This window comes from Corvus hawaiiensis, chromosome 8 (assembly GCF_020740725.1).
Source record: "Corvus hawaiiensis isolate bCorHaw1 chromosome 8, bCorHaw1.pri.cur, whole genome shotgun sequence".
In the NCBI taxonomy this organism is placed as follows: domain Eukaryota; kingdom Metazoa; phylum Chordata; class Aves; order Passeriformes; family Corvidae; genus Corvus; species Corvus hawaiiensis.
In genome coordinates, this window is record NC_063220.1 from 29,968,978 (window position 1) to 29,988,679 (window position 19,702).

A 19,702-nucleotide genomic window follows, 5' to 3' on the forward strand; every position below is an offset into this window, starting at 1 on the left:
AGTCATAACTGTGACTGATTGAAAGCATCACTTAATTTGTCTTCTGCACAAAAAAATTAAATTGGGAGTGATTTTTAACATTGTATATGTTTCTTCTGTTCAGGCTGATCCATATTAAAAACCAAGAACATGAACTTCAGATAATTTCTCTGTTATGTACATAATGTATAGGTGGAGGTGTGGGTTAACCCTTAGAAAATGAATAACATCTCATGGGAAGAAAATTGATCTCTTTAGAAAGGTGCAGGATTAGTAAAATTTTTATGGTGTAAAGTGAGATTGTCTCTGAAGTACTTTCCCACATGGTATTGAAGTCCAAATTGATTTCATTTTTTCTTATCCCCACTTGTGTGGAAAAAGATTCTCACTTAAGGGGGGAAAATTGGAGAAGGAATTAAGATTCAGAAAAATGACAGTGTTATGTATGTAGGCATTAATATGTGGGACTAACATTTATAGCAATGCAAGAGTGACAAGGTCTCAGTGCAGACCTGAGGAGTTCTGTGTACTTTGTGCCTGAGGTGCAATGAATTGATGCACACCTAAAGCTCCTCAGGAAACTCAGGCATGAGAGTTTGTTTTTCTTCCAAGGACAGAAAAGAACATAAAGTGGTGCCTGCACAATTTTTTCCCTAATTTAAATGGACTTAGTTCTGAAGATGAAAAGCATGTATGAAAGGCCAAGAAAAGAGGGGTAAGAGAGGGGTTTGGCTGGGTTTCTGCATTGATACTTGGAGATGCAGCTTTAAAGTAGATTAATTTAACCTCTTTATTGGTGACCTCAAGTGGAAGGTAATGTGGTGAAGCTCTATCAGTATATGGAACAAATTTGAATACTAAGGGAAATTAAACAGCTGAGAGTTACGAGCTGATAAAAATTGAGGAAAGGGAACACATACTACAGCTGGGCATACTGAGTGTATCTGCAGTGGGAATGATTATCCTGGAAAGTCTTCATGCCAAAAGAAACCTTAGATAGTGAGATAGTGATGGGCTGTAAACTAGACATTTTAGCAATATGCTGTGCTATTAAAAAAAGTGTTTCAAATGCCTGTGGATTTCAGGGTGGCTGTAGAGTTCTTGTAGAGATTTGTACTCTGTGGCCAGCTCTGGTGTGCTAAGCTGTGTATATATACACCTAAGATAGTAAATTACGGCATGTGTACAAAGAACCCCCTTAACCCCGAGGTTCCTATTTCTTGTGAAATAAAGTGTAGTTTATATGTTCTGTTTACACTTAATACCAATTGTTTGCAATTCTGTAAGTTTCCATTTGCAGCTACGGCAGCTGTTTATATAGGGGGAAATATTCCAAGCGTTTAACATACTCTTAGCTTCACTTAATGACATTTGGTGATTGAGAGGAGAGTCTGCAACAAATAACTGGCCAGCTCTCTGGGGACTTGAACTCAGAACATGCTATCTCTGCCTGTCTCCTTGGCTGGGAACTGAGTGCCTGAGTCATTCCGTGAGGGAGCAGCATCTATGGGTGGACAGTGTTTTACCCCAGCCTTACACGGGGCCCGATCATAATCAAGACATATCAGATTTTTTGTGTTATTTTGCAGTATAATTTGCCTGCAGTTTCAGCAGCTTTGCATTCTGTGTGTTGTGGCCTTAGGTCATTCACAGCTTTCCTCCAAATACAGGGGAAAAACAGTCTTTAGGAAAACATTTCTTTTCTTGCTGTAATATTGGTCAATCTGTCATGAAACGCTTAGGGCTTAATGTATCATTCTTCTCCCTGCTGTTGACAGTTTCTAATTGATACTAAATCAATAAGGATACACCATGTTTTGTTTTGAATTGAAACACAAAGGTATTGAAATTTACAGCCAAGCTGTGCATAGTAAGGTTCAGCAAGGATACGAAGATTAAGTTCTGTAAAAGATGCGGAATCTTTCATGATCTTGTAGAAAAAAAAATATGCTGTAATGAAGCTGAAGCACCGAGAGTAAATGACTTGTGAACTTCTGTATCGCTTTTCTGTTATATGGATTACAGCTTTTAAATTGAGGAGTCCAAAATGCTACCTAATAAGTATCATAATGGTAATTCATTAAGTTACATTTGATAAATATTTTCTGATTGTTTTTTTTGAATTGCGGAAGACTGATGTCTGAATTTAGCATAAGCAGATTTAAAAAATTTGCTCAATCATATTTATTATTTGAGTTTTCTAAAATACCTCAATGCAAAGCTAAATTTAAAAAAAACCAACCAAAACAATTATCAACTCTCAACAGTTTCATAAGAGCAAAACAGGAATTTCCTGGTTTTAATGAACACCAGATGCTGCAGCCTTGCTCTAGTGATGAGGAGGGTTAAAGTATTTTGAAATAAATGTTTAGAAAATACACAAACATATAAATCTTCTATAGCATCTTAAAGCAAGCCATTTGTTCAGGCTGGCACAGAGATCCCATAACATTGAAGATTTAGGGAGGGAAGTGAACAGTTTAAAGCACTTCATGGCTGATTCCATCAGTAATGAAAGAATTGGCACTGGCGTGGTTTGCTCTCCTTTGCGCTGGTGCTGTAGAGCTCAGGGTATACCAAAGCCTCATGGTCTGGAGGTCTGAGATCTCCTCCAGTCTGGTGAATTAAAGACCAGATTGAGAGAGAGTTACTTTTGCTCTCAACATGCTTTTTCATTGCGTTGTAGTTACTTCTCCTTAGGAATGCTGTTAATTGTCTTTTAAAGATTTATTCAGTGGTATAAAAGCATGAGTAGATTGCCAAATCCTAAATGGTCAGATACTGTAGTTCCACAAACACTTTCCAAACAGGCATAAGCTCATGGGATTTTCCCTCTCTCTTCCCAAAATACTGACCTGTCTTGTTCTTGTTTCCAGCCCTTTCTGTTGGGCTGTCATTGGTGCTCTGATGGGGGACCAGGATGGCTTAAAATTAGCCGTGGATAACTCTTAATGTTGGAGAAGGGGGAGTTCCTTGTGCATTTGCTAGCTGTTTGAACCCTAACTTTATGTGCTCATATGTTTCCCCATCTGTTTGTATGGATCTGGAATGCTTAATGCCTTGGGAGCAGGTGAATGTCATGTTACTCGCCAGCAGAGCTTGTTGATGGGTATTGAAGCTATTTAGGAAATGGGTATATGGAAGTTCACATTTCACCTATGTTCCTTACTCCTTTTTATTTCCAAATTCTCCCTTCCCCAAACCCCTGTGTCCCTTTGTATTTCAACAGCCATAAAGATATTATGGGATATGTGTGTGCTCAGAATGCAGACAGCCTTGAAATAGCTTTTGGCTAACAGCCACCATAAGAATCCCTTCAGCTCCTGGAAACTTAGTGGCCCTAAGCAGGAAGATGTTCAGAGAGTTGGAGCAGGGAATATTTTGGGAAGTTAAAAAAGCTGGTAAGGGGAAATTCAAGATAAATTGAACTTAGAGAACACGTATAGTTGTGGGATCTCTTCCACCAGTCATTTTTAAAACGGACTTCTCTTGCTCTTTTTTCTTCCTATTATTCCCATATTTTCATTCCTCTTCTATTTTCTTTAGTTGCCAGCTCTTTTTTATCTATATCATATCTTGAAGTTACCATCTTATATCTTTTCTTTCTCTCTTGAGCTGCTATTATTTTATTTCACCTCTTATTTGCTGTTTCTGGCTTTGTGGTCTTTTGTTTTGCTTTTTGTTTTTCTATTTTTCCTCTCTTACCACTGATGCGTTTTAAGTTGGTCAATAAAAATCTGGTCCATGTTCTGCTTGTACTTTTTTTCATCTGATTTTACTTTTTACTAATTCTTTCATATTTTCTAATAACTTCAAAAAATTTAAACTAGTTTCTGTTACCAAAACAATTCACTGCATGCCATTTTTCATTAGTCTATCTCAAACACAGGTACAGAGCATGTCAAATTCATATCCAAGGAGAATAGCAAGGCACATAGAGGTACTGAAGGCGCTGGAAGGTAGGCAGCAATAACTAGAACAGAGTCCTGCTGGCATTCATTGCCTGGCAATTTGGTTTCACACTTTTTAATTAAACTTTGCCTTTTGCACCTTATCTTGCAAGCCAAGTGCAACTATTTCCCTCTTTGCATCCTAAGCTGCAAAGGTAATGTGCACAATGAAGTTAATAACTGTAATACCACACTTGAGGCAAGTAACTACAGAGAGACTTCAGCCAAGTTAGTAAAACCTCACTCTCATTTATTGGAATGTTGTTTAGGTACAAGGGAAGCACTTTGCCTGCTCCAGGAGGCACTGTGATAAAAGCTAGAGCCTCCTTTCTTGTTAAAACAAATGTCACTGCATAATGAACTCAAGGCCAAACTTGGATGTGAGTTACTGCCTTGGATATCTAGAGTAAGTTAAAATGTTTGTCGTTTCAGACCTTTAAATCAACTTTCAGTTGTTTCCCAGTACTGTGATAGAAGCTGAAGTTTATATTTTCAGATGAAACAGGGAGGGAGAGAACAAAGAGCTGCGGCATCAGGCCATGCAAGCTTCTGAAAGTGTGCAAATAAAACACCAGGTTATTTATTCTTTTCCCTTAGGCTTTCTGACAAATCTTAAATCTGATTGTAGGCTTTTCAGATAATTTACTTTTCTTTTCAAAAAGACTTAATTTTCTCAACTCAGTTTTTCAATAGTCTTTTTTGAAAGGAGTGCAGACTGCTTTTAATGCTAAACCTCTAGCAGTAAAATATCCGAGAAGTGGTTAATACGTGAGCAGTTCAGAGCTGTGCCTGCCAGTTCAGCATCCCATGTGCGAGCACTTCATCATTTACACACGTGTTCCATGGAGGGATTACATCATTGCTTAAAGCATAAATGCATCGTAAGTTAGGCAATATTGCTCTTGGTACTGCAACTGAGCTGAATCCCACATTTGTACAACGGAGAGACTGCCATTCCTGAAACACAGTGCAAAAAAACCACCTCGGATTAATGGATGCAGGTAGGACTTTGTCAATGCTTCTGTCCAAACCCAGTATTTTGTTATAAAATGTCAGTGGCAATGGAAGAGTTAATAACCCTGCACAGCACTGTTCTCTAGGAGTCACATGAGCTTTAAACAGCACTGTAACCTGTTGTAGTGTGTCTGGAAGTCTCTAGATTCTCCTTCCTGCCACAAAAACCCTCAGCCAACCAAAAACCACAACCCAAAAACTCCACCAAGCCAGAACACCCCTAAGCAAAGCAAAGGGCTCAGTGAGGCAGATGTTGAGCAACTTTGAGTAGAGTGAAAGGACTTGTGTAGCATCAAGTGGTTTTGAACCCTTCCTTCAGGAGATTCTTGTTACATTGATGGTATTTTATAGTAAATGCAAAGTTTAGGGGAATTAATAGATTTCTCTGCTTTCAATTATCGTTGGGATTGCCGAAATACTGAGAGGATTTTGGTCTATGCCACTAAATTTACATTACACACTTAATCTTTCTCTAAATACCAGGTGGCTTGGTGTTCTTTGGAGGCTGGCATGTCTGCAAAGTGCAGTTATATAACCTGAAATTTTCCCCAAGAAATTGGCCAAGTCTGAGTTCAGTCAAATGAGCATAAAAGCAACTAAAAATTGCCTAATAGTTTAGGCTATCTGCTTCTTTGTCTTATGTAACTCCTAAGTAGATGTATGTGCTCTATGTGGTTTTGTGCATATCTTCACTGAAGGAATAGTGAAGAGTTGGAACAGGGAAATGGTGGAGCTGCTGAAATGTTCAAAAAAACAAGTACTCCTGGCACTCACTGCCATGGTTTAGCTGACAAGGTGGTGTTCAGTCAAAGGCTGGGCTTGATCATCTTGGAGGTCTTTTCCAACCTTAAAGATCCTGTGATTCTATATAGAATAACGACTGTTAGGTTTCCTTTATTTTTTAGGTCTTTGGTGTTTTCCTTTTCTTTAAGGCTTTACATCTATGTTCCTCCTTCTTAATATAGTTGCAGCCATAACAGAGGTTTTAAGTGTTTTCCTTAAACAATTTCCCTGTTCTGGGCTGAAGAGACATTAGTTAATTTTTTCCCTTTTTCACAATGCATATATATTGTGCCTGATTTTAATTTTGTTAAAAAGTGATTTGGAACTAGCTGTATTGTGAAAAAACTCCAGAAATTAAGTACTGTATATTTCAGAGACGATTTAAGTTGCATGAAAACATTTTCTTACAGAAGCTACTTTTCTTAGTTACACTTGATTTGATCTTAATTCTTTAAATATAGAAGTGAATCCTGCTACTTTTCCAAAGACTACCCCCATGTAAATTGTGGGGTAAAAGTATTCATGTGAATAGGATTTACAAGTCCTCCTATAATTTCATTCACTTCTAAAATTGCAATCTCTTCATTTGTAGCCATATGTAACCTCTGAAAGTACATAAAAATGTCATGAATAGTACAAAACAACTTCATGTGCTAGAATTGCTTGTGTGCCTGCCACTACTTATCTGTGTTGCTGATTTATCAATTTTAAAGAAAAAAACACTCTTTACTGTAAGTTACTGTAAAAGCAATTGATAATATATGTTTCTGTAAATGCAACAATGTGCTGAGTTTTATTTTGCAAGTCAGTCTTAAATGCTGAATGAGCCTCACCTGAGAAGGTCACACAGCATCCCAGGGACTACCAAATGCTTCAGAGCTGTTAATGAAACAAGGACTCTAACAGTAGTTTTACATAGCTCAGGTCAACTCCTGCTCTTGACCTACTTTCGAATCTTTGTGTGCTGTTTCTAGTGACAGTAATTGTGGCTTCTGCTGTTCTCACAAAAAAACCCCAAAACAACCCAAAACCAAAACGATGGAGTAAATGTGGGATATAATCAACTAATTTTCCTACCTTAAATTCAGTGCTATGAATAGCCACTTAATTGGTTTAGAGCCTTAAGCTCCAATTTAAAAAAAAGGGGGTGAGGGAATTAATCAGGCCCTTGGAGATCTGCAGTGATAATGTGGAGTTTTTTTGACAAACTTGAGTTTCTCACCCACTAAGATGCTTTTGAAAATTGTGCCAACTGTCCTGAAAGGCTGTACCCTAACTGTTGGTAGGAGCCTAAAATGTATGGAGTGATTACTCTTCCTGTTCTGTGGCCTTTAGCTAGGGATGTAGAGTGATGCAGAGAAGAGAGCACCTAAACTTTTGAAGTTCCTGGATGGTTAAGCACTTTCAAACAGAGGTAACTTTTGTATTGGTTCACGATCAAGGTTTAATTTGTTTAGTCTCAGCACTGATCTCAGTGTGCAGATCAATGGAAGTGGGGGCTCAAATTGGCCAAAGTCATCCTACAGAGTTATTCTTGCAGAGAAGGTAATATGCTTTATCCCAGCTGGAACTCTGCTGGCAGCTCAGTGGCTGCTGCTGCTCCAAGGTCTAGGCCCTAACAGAGCTGTTGGGTGCTTCCCTTGTTCATGTGGATCTCCACCCTTAGAGGCAGGGAAATAGTCCCCTGTCCAGAACTGCTGCAGTGGGATGAGGAAGGTGGTGGTTTGGGGACTCTGCTGTGGGCACCTGTTCCCTCAGGAGAGGAGCTTTTCACCTGGTTACACAGAGGGCAACAGAAAGGTGCTGTAAATGAGCTCTTGAATTTACTTCATGAGTCTTTCCCATCTGTAAGCAGAAAGGGATCCCAGAGCACCAGTTTGAGACAATTCCATGTGATGGCAGTGGGCACAATGGTTTTTGATCACCAGACCCCAGGACAGCCTCATTCCATATTCTGTGAATAACAAAGGTGCACTCATGCGTGCCTTTTCCAAGCACTTGGGAAGGCAAGACTGGTAACTACTTCTGCTAGAAATGAAATCAGGGGAGACAGGATTGTTTTCACTGCTGGCAAACAGCACAATTGTGGTCTTCTCTCCCTCTCCTGTCATGTGCATGCTTACAGCCTGTCCCCTGCCTCCATAGCTCCCTGCTAGGCAGCTCAGCCCTGCAGCCTGGCATGCCCTGGTGCCAGTCCCACTTACGCAGGGGGCATTCAGGGCTGCTGGGTTATGGGGGCCAGTGCTCTTTTGTCAGCAGAATTTTTCCTAAAGCTGTTTAGTTTTGGTTCCCAAGGTATAAAGTTGTGGGTCTGACTTTATACCAGTTCAGTAAAGGTTTTCTTAAAAATCTTGGCATTTAAATGCCTTTTCCTTGTTGGTGCCATGACAACAAAACCATTGGTTTGGGTATTCTGTGTCAGCTCTCTCCGAGTGCAGCAGAATTCCCTTGCAGCTCTTATTTGGTCTCACTAAAAACAGGAAAAAAGATTCACCCTGTTATGCAATTATGCACCTAATAACTATGTATATAAGTAGATTTAAAAAAAAAAATGCTCATATCTTAAAAGTAGATGAATTGCACATATGATTCTGCAATGGAATTGAAAGTTACTCATGCCAGGAGATAAAGGGTGCTCTGTAATGTTTCTTGAGAATGCTGGCAGGATTTGGGGTGGGGGGAGTAAGATGGTTTCTTATCTATGCAGTTGCTTCATAAAATAAAATTTCAGTCAGATCTGGTACATGGTCTGGGAAATTACAAGTTTCTTCTGTTCCTTAGAATGGCATTAAACTTATTTTTGTGCTTGACCTTGTTACAGTAAAACTAATGCTATTTGCATTACTCTAGTACTTTTTCCTTTAGAGAAGGGATTGTTCATCCTCTTGAGTATTTTTCATGAGAGAAGATGAGCCCTTGGTGTCAAGTGTCCATAGTACATTTTTGGTCTTTTATCACCATGTACTTTTTCCTGGGTTTGGTTGGAAAAGTGTTAAGAAAGGTCAAGTGTCGTGTTTCATCTTCTTTTAAGTATAACATATTCTTGCTTCCATGTGTTTAAATCCTAATGGTTGAGAAGGCTTAGAGGGATGTTGGGAAGTTCCTGCTGCCAAAATAATGCATTACTGTGTGCAAATATCTGACACTAATATGAATAACTGAGGGTGATAATTTCAACGCACCAGTTATGCATTAAGCATTGTTCAGTGAGTGGCAGTGATATGTCAGGTTAGTAAACATGATTTGAATTTTTGCTTTGATTTGGAACAAAAAATGGCTTGAGTGGAGGAGGCCAGAACCCTCCAGTGCTCAAAAGCATAGAGAAACTAAGATGCATAACAGAAATCTTCTTAAGAGTCTTGTCACAGTTTGGAGAGGGAAAAAAAAATCATATGTCCTTGAATATTACTGGTGAGAACACTACATTTTTATACTTTGAAGCAATGATACCTAATGTGTGATATTCTGTAGCTGACCAAAAAAATTAGAGTCTTTCCAGTTTGTTGATATGATGTTTCTGTAGCTGCCATCCCCGAAGAGGCTTTCCTGGGGACAGGAGCACTTGCAGGTAGGGCTGGCTACTGCATTCCCCTCTCCAACCCTGATCAGGTCCTAGAAACCTTCTGGAATTACAGTGTATGTGAGTATCATCCTCTCCCGGTGAATCTGATGTATTACAAATAAAATTTTGATATTTTTGTGTAATTACTTTGATTTCAAGCATTCTTTATATTGTTCATTCTAAATATAGACAGAGTCTGTGCCAAAGACCGAGTGCAAACTTACAAAACCATCATTGATAGAAATTCTCTTTAATGACTTCCTCTGGAAACTGTAATTTGAATCATATAATTTTTCTGAAATAGCAGTAGGAGGGAATATCTGAAAAATGGCTGTAATACAGTTCTCTGAATTTTAAGCTTTTCATCTGTACGAACTTAACCTTGTATAAAACTTTCTGGTCATTTCATTCTTTGATTATTTGGCAAGACTAACATTTTCTGTAAAGCAAGTCAGATCTAAAGAGAACAAAATCCAGGGCATAGCTAGTGTTCTGGTGACTTTTTTTCTTCTTGGTCCAGATCTTTAATGTTTAAAAAATATTTGTGTTTTTATGGTAAATGTTTGTTGAGCACTCCGGTAGTTTTGGCTTTGGAATTGGGTTAGTTTAACTAGCAAGACCAAAACCGTCTGGCAGAGCTTACCAACCAAGGCCAGTCCCAGAGAGCTGCTGGCAACATCTTCTCCTTGTATTAACTCCAGTGAAAGGGAAAGGCAAATGAGCTCTTGTTAATGGGAACAAAGCTGTGGGAAAGGACAAAGTTGGGAATGAAGTGGAATGGGGAAAGTGAAAGACATGGAGAGGAAATGAGAGGTTGATGAGACTGAAGCCAGTTGGAAAGAAGTAAGTGGGATGGCAGGAAATGTGAGAATAGAGTGAGGGTCTTGAAAGAAATGAGGGTTTTGCAAGAATAGAATAATTAAGAGTTAGTGACAAAGGTGGTGTAGAGATAATGGGAAAACAGATGGGATGTGCAAAAGAGGAAGATGTTGTGGAAGGATAGGGTGAAAATGTATATTCCAAAAAGTGGAGGAGGATTGTGTTCAGAGGTGTCTGGCATGAACTCCCGATACATATCCTAGTCTTGGAAATTGAATCAAACACAATTCTGAGGTTTTTACTTCATTAATATCCTAGGGAAAAGCTGGTAAATACCACAGTATTGATGTGTACTTTCATTGCTGTCCTAGACCAGTGATTGTGTCTAATATGTCACTACTCCCATCTGAGGTCTTTGTGCAGCTTCCATAAAGATGTAGTTTTGATGGCTGCAATTTAAATTTGTTAAACATTTAACAGATGTCTTGTCTTGTGTCAAAACATACATATGACTTAAAATACCAGGAATGCAAAACATGAATTTCTGGTCCATGGGAGCTGAGGATATTGGCAATTTCTACTAAAAAATCACACAACAGAATTAGAATGTGTGCAAGTAAACCAAGATGGCAATAAAAAGGATTAATTTTGAGTACAGCTTTCATCTAGCTGATGGGATTTGTGTCCAGTGCAATGTCAAATAATGTAAACATTGTTTTGCAGTGCTGGAGGAGAGTAGTGGCCAAGAAAGTAAGCTGAGAAAATACTGGGCTTCAGGAAAGTGCAAGCTGTTTTGTGAAATTGGCTTAAAGTACTCTAATGCCAAACAGCTCCCACTGAGATTTCCAGCAGTAAATTTGTAGCTATACATGTGCAAAATGCATTCCTGTGTACAGTTCCCCTCTCCTGCTCCTACTGCTCTGAGTGCAGTGAGCAGTAAAGCTCATATTCAGCTCTCCTGCCTCTGGGTGCTGTCATGTGGAGGGTTGCAAAGGTGAATTGGTGCTCATGGGTGCACATTTGGTCACATCAAAGAAATCTGAATTGTCAGATTGAACATGTGCTTTCTCTGAGGGGAAAGAATAATGAAAGTGGCTATTTGGGTGCAGTATCCTTTTATTTTCTTGTGGATTTGCTTACTGAAGGATGTTGCAAGAAGGGATACCTGTAGAAAAACTATGACAGTGCACATGGGTGCATTTGGGAGGGGAGCAGATTTTGGATTCCATAAGTAAAGATGGAGTTAGTTCCAGAGTGATGGGGTTGGAAGAAAAATAAACCAAAAGAAACTACTATAGAGAAGGCCATTTATAGCATGAATTATTGGTAAAATGCCAGACAAAGATAAGAAAGCTATGGCAAAATGGGTTATGCTTTTAATCAGCTGACTCATGATATTGAAAATTACTTCTCAGCAGTATAAGCAGCATATCAGCCCAAACGGAGAAATTGTCAAGAAGTAAGAGACTCTGGGCCATTAATTCTTTTTTTCTTGTCTCCCTAATGTACAATGACAGACACAGATATTTTTTGCATTTTTTCTTTTTCTTCATCTCCTGTTAATTTTGCAAATAAAACTTTAACCCCAGTCATTGCCAGCAGCAGCTGAAAATGAACATCCGCTAACTTAGATTTGAGTGCCTAAATTGCAGCTCCTAAAGCTGTGTCTGCAAGTGGCACCCTTTGCTGTTCTGTTCTCATCTCCTGGTAGGGAAAAGATATGAGCAAGAGCTGTGGGGAGAAGTGATGCTCTTCACTTCCTGATATTAAGATGAATTTTTGTCTTGCTGACCTCTTTCAATTGCCAGTGCCTTAATCAGCCTAATGATGCAGCTTTTCTTTTTGATTTTGTTTGTTTGTTTTTTGCATGGGCAGGCTAAAGGTCATCCAGAGTGTGAGGTGTGTGAGACCATAGCTGCTTACTAAAATGTTGACAAAAACCTATGCCCAGCACTGGCATTCAAGAGTTAGACTGGTGTGGTGGAGTATGGGGAGTGTTAGGTCATACTTTAGTTTCTCTCAAGCAATTCTCTGGTTTTTAAGTCTAGTGTTTGCTGGTAATTTTTGAAGTGGCTCTCATGCCTGGGATAATACACAAATATTTACAAAACTCCTTTGTTTTAATGCTGGTTGAAATTTACCCAAGTGAAATCAGTTGAAGGCAACTTTTTGAATATGATATAAATGTATTATTGATTGAATTATCACTTTTTAGGGTTTTTTTTGTCATACTCATGAGCTAGAATTTGATTTTGCTGCAGTTAATGGAAAACTTGTCTTCTCCCACAAGTATTTAGACAGCTAAACTGTGGGGACAATTTTCAGCTGACTTACATGGTTTGTCCACAACAGTTTCTCTACACTTTCCTGGTTCAAATTGGTGGGACATGAAATATTTGTAGGAGATGCTGGAAAGGGGATGTAATTATTTTTTTTCTATATTGAAGCAGTTACTGGGAAACTGACACTAGGATTTTTTTTTTTTTTTTTCCCTTCCAAATGTGGAGGTAGAACTTGAAAGAATGATGATTTTCTGTGATTTTTCTCAGCATTTCAAATGAAACAACACTACCACCGTTTTTCTGAGCGGACATATTCTCTGTCTGGAGGCACAAACTTCCTGTGCCTCACTCTCTTCTAGTCTGTTTTTTTTTATAATTTGCCAAGAGTGACTGTATTTGCATATTTTGCCATTTGAAATGTGTGCATGCACATGAATTACCCTGTTTTTCTTTGGCCAGTGGCTGCTCTTCTCAGGGTGAGATGTAAAGGTGGAAAAATTCTGCTGTTTTCTGTGCTTGTGATGTTTGGCTTGTGAATATTTTGAGGGGAAAGCATCTCTTTAGTTTAAATACTTCTCCAAGTATTCACTTTGGGTACTCGCTGCTAAGTAGCTAATTAACCTACAGAGTAGCTGTTACAGATGAAGGATTGCTTCCCCCAAGGCAACTTTGTAAACGGTCAATAATTTCAGTAATGTGTTGCTGAGGCAATTAGTCCGTAATTGACTTAGAGATTTAAAGTGAGTCTCTTGCTGACATTGTGTTTATTGTTTGGAGTGCCAGATTAATTACAGCATGTATTGTAGTTGCTGTATTATGACCTCCATCTGCTTTTTATTAACTTTCTCTGCAAATGAGAAACTGTCAGTGCATACTGTTTCTTACATTCTGAAGAAAAATTCCCCCAAACCCCACAACTGTGTACTTTAAAAATTAAAGAACCGTTGTGTTTAGATCACAAGTTTGTTTATTTCTTTTGTTTCTGGAGCAGCTGACTCAAGCACAGATGACTCCTCCCTGTTTTGCAATAAATAAATGGACAGAAAGACCATCCCAGGCCATTTGAAACTCGGCCACAGGAGTTGGTGTTGGTTCTCTCTGATCCGAGCAGTTAGACACGCACAAATCCGCAGCATCCCTCGTGCCAGCAGCTGGCAGCAAATCCCTCATTTACTGGAGTCACTTCTCCGAGCCTCCAGCCTGCTGCCACTTCAGCAGACAGCCCCGGCCATTAATTCTCCGCGCTTCGCCTGCGGGGTAGGTGACAGGCGAGAAGGCTTTGAAAGAAAGTCACATTTGCTTCAGCCTTTTATCTCGTTTGTGTTCGTCTTGCCAGTGTTTCTGTGCTCGGGGTGTGTGTGTGCCTGCAGCCATGAGAGCTTAAAGTCATGAATTTGTACTGGCTCAGAGGAGGATAAAATGTGTTTATGGTCACACTGGTGAATGGTTGAAGGAAATGCTAGGTAGCAAAGGAGCCAGCAGGTGGGCATTGTGCTTTAAGTACATTTACACAAGAGTGATTTGAACTTTGTTCATTCCTGTAGGAGTAGGAAGATTTGGGGCTTTTCTGCTTTTGATCAGGGCTTGCTGTGTTTTCTGTGAAGAACAGCGATTTGCTTACACTTGGCCAGACAAGGGAGGGGCAAAATACAAACACAGTTGTAATATGAAGGGAATTGTCAAGGGGCTTAACATCCAGTGAGTGTGCTTGGCAGTAACTGTAGTAAAACTGGAATTCCAAGCCCTGGAATGTAGTAATATAAACTTATTGCTGTAATTAAATTACTTGAGAGTACAAATTTGTCATGATCTTTCAGTGAAAATTGGAATTAGTTGGTGTATTGGTTTTGGATTTTTTTGGAGCTTCTAGCAAGCAGATACCCTGCAATGTGCTCTGCACTGCATTTCCATGTAAAGTAGAGACTGACGGAGTGTTCCACTCTGATGCCCATCTTGCTCTTTAAACTCAATTTTTGGGACACAGAATGCAATTTATCAGAATGACTGCTGAAATTCACATCACAGAGATGCTCAATAGGTGATTAATTTCCCAGAGGTGAGTTTTGCTATTAGTCTAATACTGGGGAGAGACAGATGGACAGAAGTGATGCAGAGAAAATTCATCTGAGAATAGCTCAGGAGCGATTTCTTGATTTGAAAGGCAACACTGGACATCTTTCAGGTGTTTGCTGTTTTCATTTCTCACTTTATCACAAAGAAGTTACCCTTCCAGAGGAGCAGTGTGGGCAGTGTTTGCTTGCTCTGAGCCCCTCCCTGAGAAGAAAAACAGAAGTTTTTAAGTAGGTCACTGTTCTTCAGGAGATGAAGGTTCTCTTCCCAAATCAGCTACAAACTGCCTGTTATACTGGTGAAAATAATTCAATATCTGTGAATAAGAAAAACCTTTTAATGTAAGATTTAATGTAACAGCTGTTACAGCGCCATATACATATTGCCACACTAAAAGCTAAGAAATGATCGATTACTACATGATTAAAATGTGTGAATCAGTATTCACACAATAAACTGTTAGTATAAAAGCATCTAAAAGGTTTTAGTATTCAGAACCAATTGTCACCAGATGGGTAATGCTTCTGTTGATTAGGTGCATCCCAAGGGGTTTTAGAAGGAAGATGGAAACACAACTTCCCTTGTCTCTATTTGTCTTTTTCCTCCTGGTGACTACAGCCTGCTCAGTAGTGGTGCATGGAAAAAGCCAATACATTGCCATGCTGGCTGGAAAAAAAATGTGTACCTTGTGCTTTTAAAAAGTAATGAAAGAAATAGTCCTGTTCAGTCAATAGCAGAAATTTCTTGATAGCATATCAATTTTTGAGTCAAATTTCATACGCTTAATATTATCGTAACTTTAAAATATGTATTGATATATCAAATTTCAAGCCCAAGAGGTAGAGATGGGTGTGTCAATGATGTAACTCTGTCTCATAAAATGACTTCTTACAGCTTTAAAAAAGACTGCAGGAAGTTTTTCTTATTCAGTATCTATCTGTTGTAAGCAATGTAATTAGTGTCTGGTACATGGGAAGAAAAACTAGGCAGCAGAAGTAATCTGCTTAGATTGGAGTTTTCATCATTTTTGACAACTGGTTTGTCATCATTTTCATCTAATTGATGTACCTGTTGCTACTTGAGTAACTCTCAAGAAGACAGTTTAGATGTTTCTTTATTGGACCTGCCATTTTTCTTTGTTTAGAAAACTCAAAGCAAACAAAAAAAGCTACCTTGTTCACTGTGTTCATCAGGAATACAGTTGAAATAACCTCTAAAAATATAATAATTTGAGAAAGGAAAACTTTCTTGTGGAAAATTCATTTCACAGTGTGATACTAAAGCAGAGAAGGTAAAGTATTTTGCAAATGCAGTAACAGTGATCAAAAATATTCTATGAGCACTCTGTGCCTTTAGTCACCAGATGTCTGATGTCCTGTTGGGAGGCAGCTGGTTTTATCTTTCTGCTAACATTTCATTCCATCCTGATTCCCAAGAGGGCAGTTCTGTTTGCCCTGCTCACTCAGGCCTATATAGTGCATTAGTCTTTGCTGAAGACTAACTGCATCCTCCTGGTCCAGCCACAGAGTTCATCCCTTCCAGTGGCTGTGTCCAGACCAGCTCACACGATGGAGTGCAGTCAGTCAGAGCAATCAGACAGTAAAAGGTGCAGCAGTAGCCAGGGGTTGGATGTGGGAGCACTGCAAGGAAGGCTGAGCCTGAGGTGTGAATTGAGGCTCACGAGTCAGATGATGTTTTTTATTTAGAAAAACACAGTCACAAGGACTTTTTTGAAAACGTGTGTGTGAGAAACTAAAATTACCTCATGGCTTATGCATCAGAATTGCAACCCTGAGTATGAGGCTGTGTGGAGATACAGTGGTGTTATTTCTGATAGGAATGTTGTGTCTGTTTTCTAGGGCCTCTATTAAGCTGATCTTACAATACTATAGCTTTTTTCTTCTCTTTATTTCTTATTTTCTTTCCCAGGCATTGTGATTCTGTGTTTGTGCTTTGAAATACAATGGCAACAGACACTTAAATAATGAACTGTGAATTTGTTGGGTCCATGCTGAAAAAAATAGGCCATAACAGACTTTGTGTCCTGCTGAGAGATTGCCTTGCTTTGGGTGGCTACTTGGGCTGAAGGCTGAAGAGCAACTGCCCAAGAGGCAGCAGAAGGGCTGCATGGCATGTGCCTTTTGGTGGCTGACTGCATTTGCAAAATGTCCCTAAAGGCTCTTTTTAGAAGAAGTAAAATAAGGAATTTAAGTTAATCACAGTGGTAAGAAACTGAAATTATGTAACTGAAATGGAGTGTCTGGGTGATTACAATTAATTCATTCTCATTTCTTCTTTCCAGGTTTTCTTCTCCACCTTGGCCTTCCCCTTCTCCCTTGAAACCCCATCACTTTTCTGTTTAAATTGCCATATGATCTGTTACCTCTTCCTTGTCTTCCCTCTTTGCTTATGCTTTAAGAGAAGTCTTTTCATTTCCTCTGTCACTGGTCCGAAATCCAGTCATCAATAGTTTATTTCTCCAAACATAATGTTGTACAGGTAATCTAATTTTTAAAGCTTATCTGATGTCTCTGGCTAATTTTCACTTAATTCTGGGCATTATGAACATGAATTTTCAGTGTTCTGCTGGGATGTTTTAAAGCTGCTAAGAGACCCAAATGTGGCATTCAGCTGTAATTGATGTACAAGGGCATCTCATTTCTTCTAATTTGTGAGTCTACATCAAACAGATATTTTACTCTAAGAGCCCTTTTAAGTAGCCTGTTGCAGATACTGAAGTCTTCTTTTGAGCTACACTGAAATCTTTGAGAAGCAAGATTCTTTTCTCTGCTCTCCCAGATGTTGCACTGCATTCCTCAGTTTCTGTGTGAGTGAGGTCAGTGTGTTGCTCAGTCTGTGCTTCGTGAATATCTGTGTATGTCTGCCTGTGTGTATATATGTATATATTGTATTATTATAAATGGTGGAGAGGAGTGAGCAGGGGATTGCTGGCTTCACATCACACAGTTCTTACAGGGCAGGGTTGAAAAGCAGTGCTCTGGTAGTTAATGCTCCTCAGGTGACTGCATGGCAGCAACCAGAATGTAAAAGGAGTGAACAGTTGTGTGTGAACTGCCTTTCCTGGAGCTGTGTAGGAGCAGTGCAACAAGTATTTACTTTTTCTCAGCTTCCTTCTTGTGTTCTGAGTTGAGCAGAAATCCTTGTAAAGATGGAGTTAGATGCCAGTAAGGGGGGAAAGTTAAGAGTGAGAAAATGCTGAGAAGACAGAGTCTTTCAAATGTGTGCACACATATAGGCAGTGGCTTTAGCTCTTCCCAGGGACATTTCATAATCAGTTGTTTGTCCACAACAAACAGATGCCCCAGAATGCCCAGAGCCTCAGGATATGTCTCCTCTGAAGACACTGTTAATTGCTTGCAGCCCACATTGAGTTTTATGATGCTCTGGGTAGCCTTTTGATCGTGCCCAAGTAGCTGGGCGCAATCTTGTTCAGAGACAATAAATCTGCAGTCTAATTTCAACTAAAAAACAAGAAAAAAGACAAGCCCCAAACAAAAAAACCACATGTTGTTATTGAGTGATATCTCTGAGGATACTCAGGAGTCTGCAGTAGGAAATGGCTCATTGCTTTCTGCCTTAACACATGAGTAGTTTTTTCTTCTGTGGTTTAGACACCAGGAAGAGAAGTGAGTGCCCCGAGTTGTGTTGGAGAGAGGGCGAGGATTCTTTTAAGCTGGTAAGCCAACAGCACCAAGTGCCCAAGTGAGGAATTTACTTGATTATTCAGTCGAGCTCCTTTGCATGTGCCCTTACTCCTGAGCATTTACTGCCTGCTTTTAGCCTTGATGTTGCTTTTCCACAGCAATAGTCTGAGCCTATTTCAAGTCTGTCTTGACTGTTAGCAATCATCTACTTTGGTGAGTGAATATCCACTCCTAAAACTGCACACAGTATTTCCTAATTTAAGAACATTAAATAAATTGTTTCAATTCAATTATCCTTTTTTCCATATTAATAGGAAGCCTTACTTGACCTTTTTTGCTTAAATTTGCTTGTTTTATAGGTCTATGTTTCTTCATCTTGTTGTAGGGCAAACAATGTACTTGCCCTTTCAGATGAGAACATACCAACTTCTGCCTGTTAATTTGGGTTTTTTTCTTTTTATTTTAACTTCTCACATGACTTGGTGTGTTTTGCTGGTACTTTTGGGTCAGACACTTCCATAACTTGTCCCTTAAAAATGCTGGGTCTCTTGTCTTTTTGTTTGAATGGCTCAAGTTCAGTAATACTCTTGGGCTATTCAGATCTTAATCAGCCACTCATTAGGAATGACTGTCATCTGCCCTGGTGTTGCCCAGTTGTCTGGCTATTTTTAGGGTAGTGGTATTTGTGTTGCTTAAGTCAAGGCTGTTCATCCTGTAAACAAGCTGGATGCATAGCTATGGTCTGAAGAGCTCCCCCAGATATTAAATGTACATTGGACTGCAGGAGAGGCCTACACAGTTAAATGGCTTAATTATTTGAAATATTTCTTGCCTGGCAAGAGTTGGTGTAGATGCATTTGCACTGGCACAGACATATTTTTGCTTGGAGGAATTTTATTTTGTTTGCTGAAGTGTGACACACAATAGCAGCAATAGAGCTGGAGGCTTGCTGGTATAGCTGTGGACAAAGACTGAGGAGGTGAAACTCTGCCAAAGTGTGGAGTGAGGAATTTGAGGATAGGAGCAATAAAAGACCACTTGAAGGCAGGAGTCTGGCAAAATGAAGACTGTTGAGAAAAATTTCCAGCAGTGTCTGTTGTGTAACTTCAGCTTTCTATTCTGTGTAAATATTCCTCCGTTCTCGAGAAGGACAGAGAAAAGCCTGTTGAAATTAAATTTTTCTTTTCCATTCCTAAGAAAAATATACTGCCCTTCAAAATGGATGGAAGAGGTGGTTCACTATACAATGGCATTTTTAATAGTTTGCAAGACACTAATCATGTTGTTTCTTAAGAGTTAAAAACCTTTTCCAGGGTCTGACACTACACTTTATTTAAAGTGTTAAAGCCTTGTATGCTTCTAGCACACGGACCTCTTCTGAAGCCTTTGTTCTGTGTTTGCAAATAGTTTGCAGAGCTGGGGTGTCTCGTGTCTTTATTTATGGTAGGCACCTGTTCTTTGCTCTCTCTCTGGTTTTACATGAAATATACTTCCAGTTGTATTCAGGAGCTTAAAAAAAAGTGTGATTCCTTCCCCCCCCCCCCCCAGTAAGAACAGGTATCAAACTTAGGTGTTCCT

The 19,702-nt window shown here is 39.3% G+C and overlaps 1 protein-coding gene across 3 annotated transcripts in view; it reads left to right on the forward strand.

Annotated features, from left to right (window-relative positions):
* Positions 1-19,702, forward strand: part of BICC1 (BicC family RNA binding protein 1) — a 91,274-nt gene that overhangs the window by 46,447 nt on the left and 25,125 nt on the right. Inside the window, exon 1 of one of the 3 annotated variants that reach the window (XM_048311541.1) lies at positions 13,489-13,646. The exons of 1 other annotated variant lie outside the window; for it this stretch is intronic. The gene's annotated coding sequence lies outside the window, so the exon portion shown is untranslated. Of the gene's footprint in view, positions 1-13,488; positions 13,647-16,842; positions 16,959-19,702 lie in introns of those variants that run through there. One more of the 3 variants, XM_048311542.1, reaches the window with a different exon arrangement.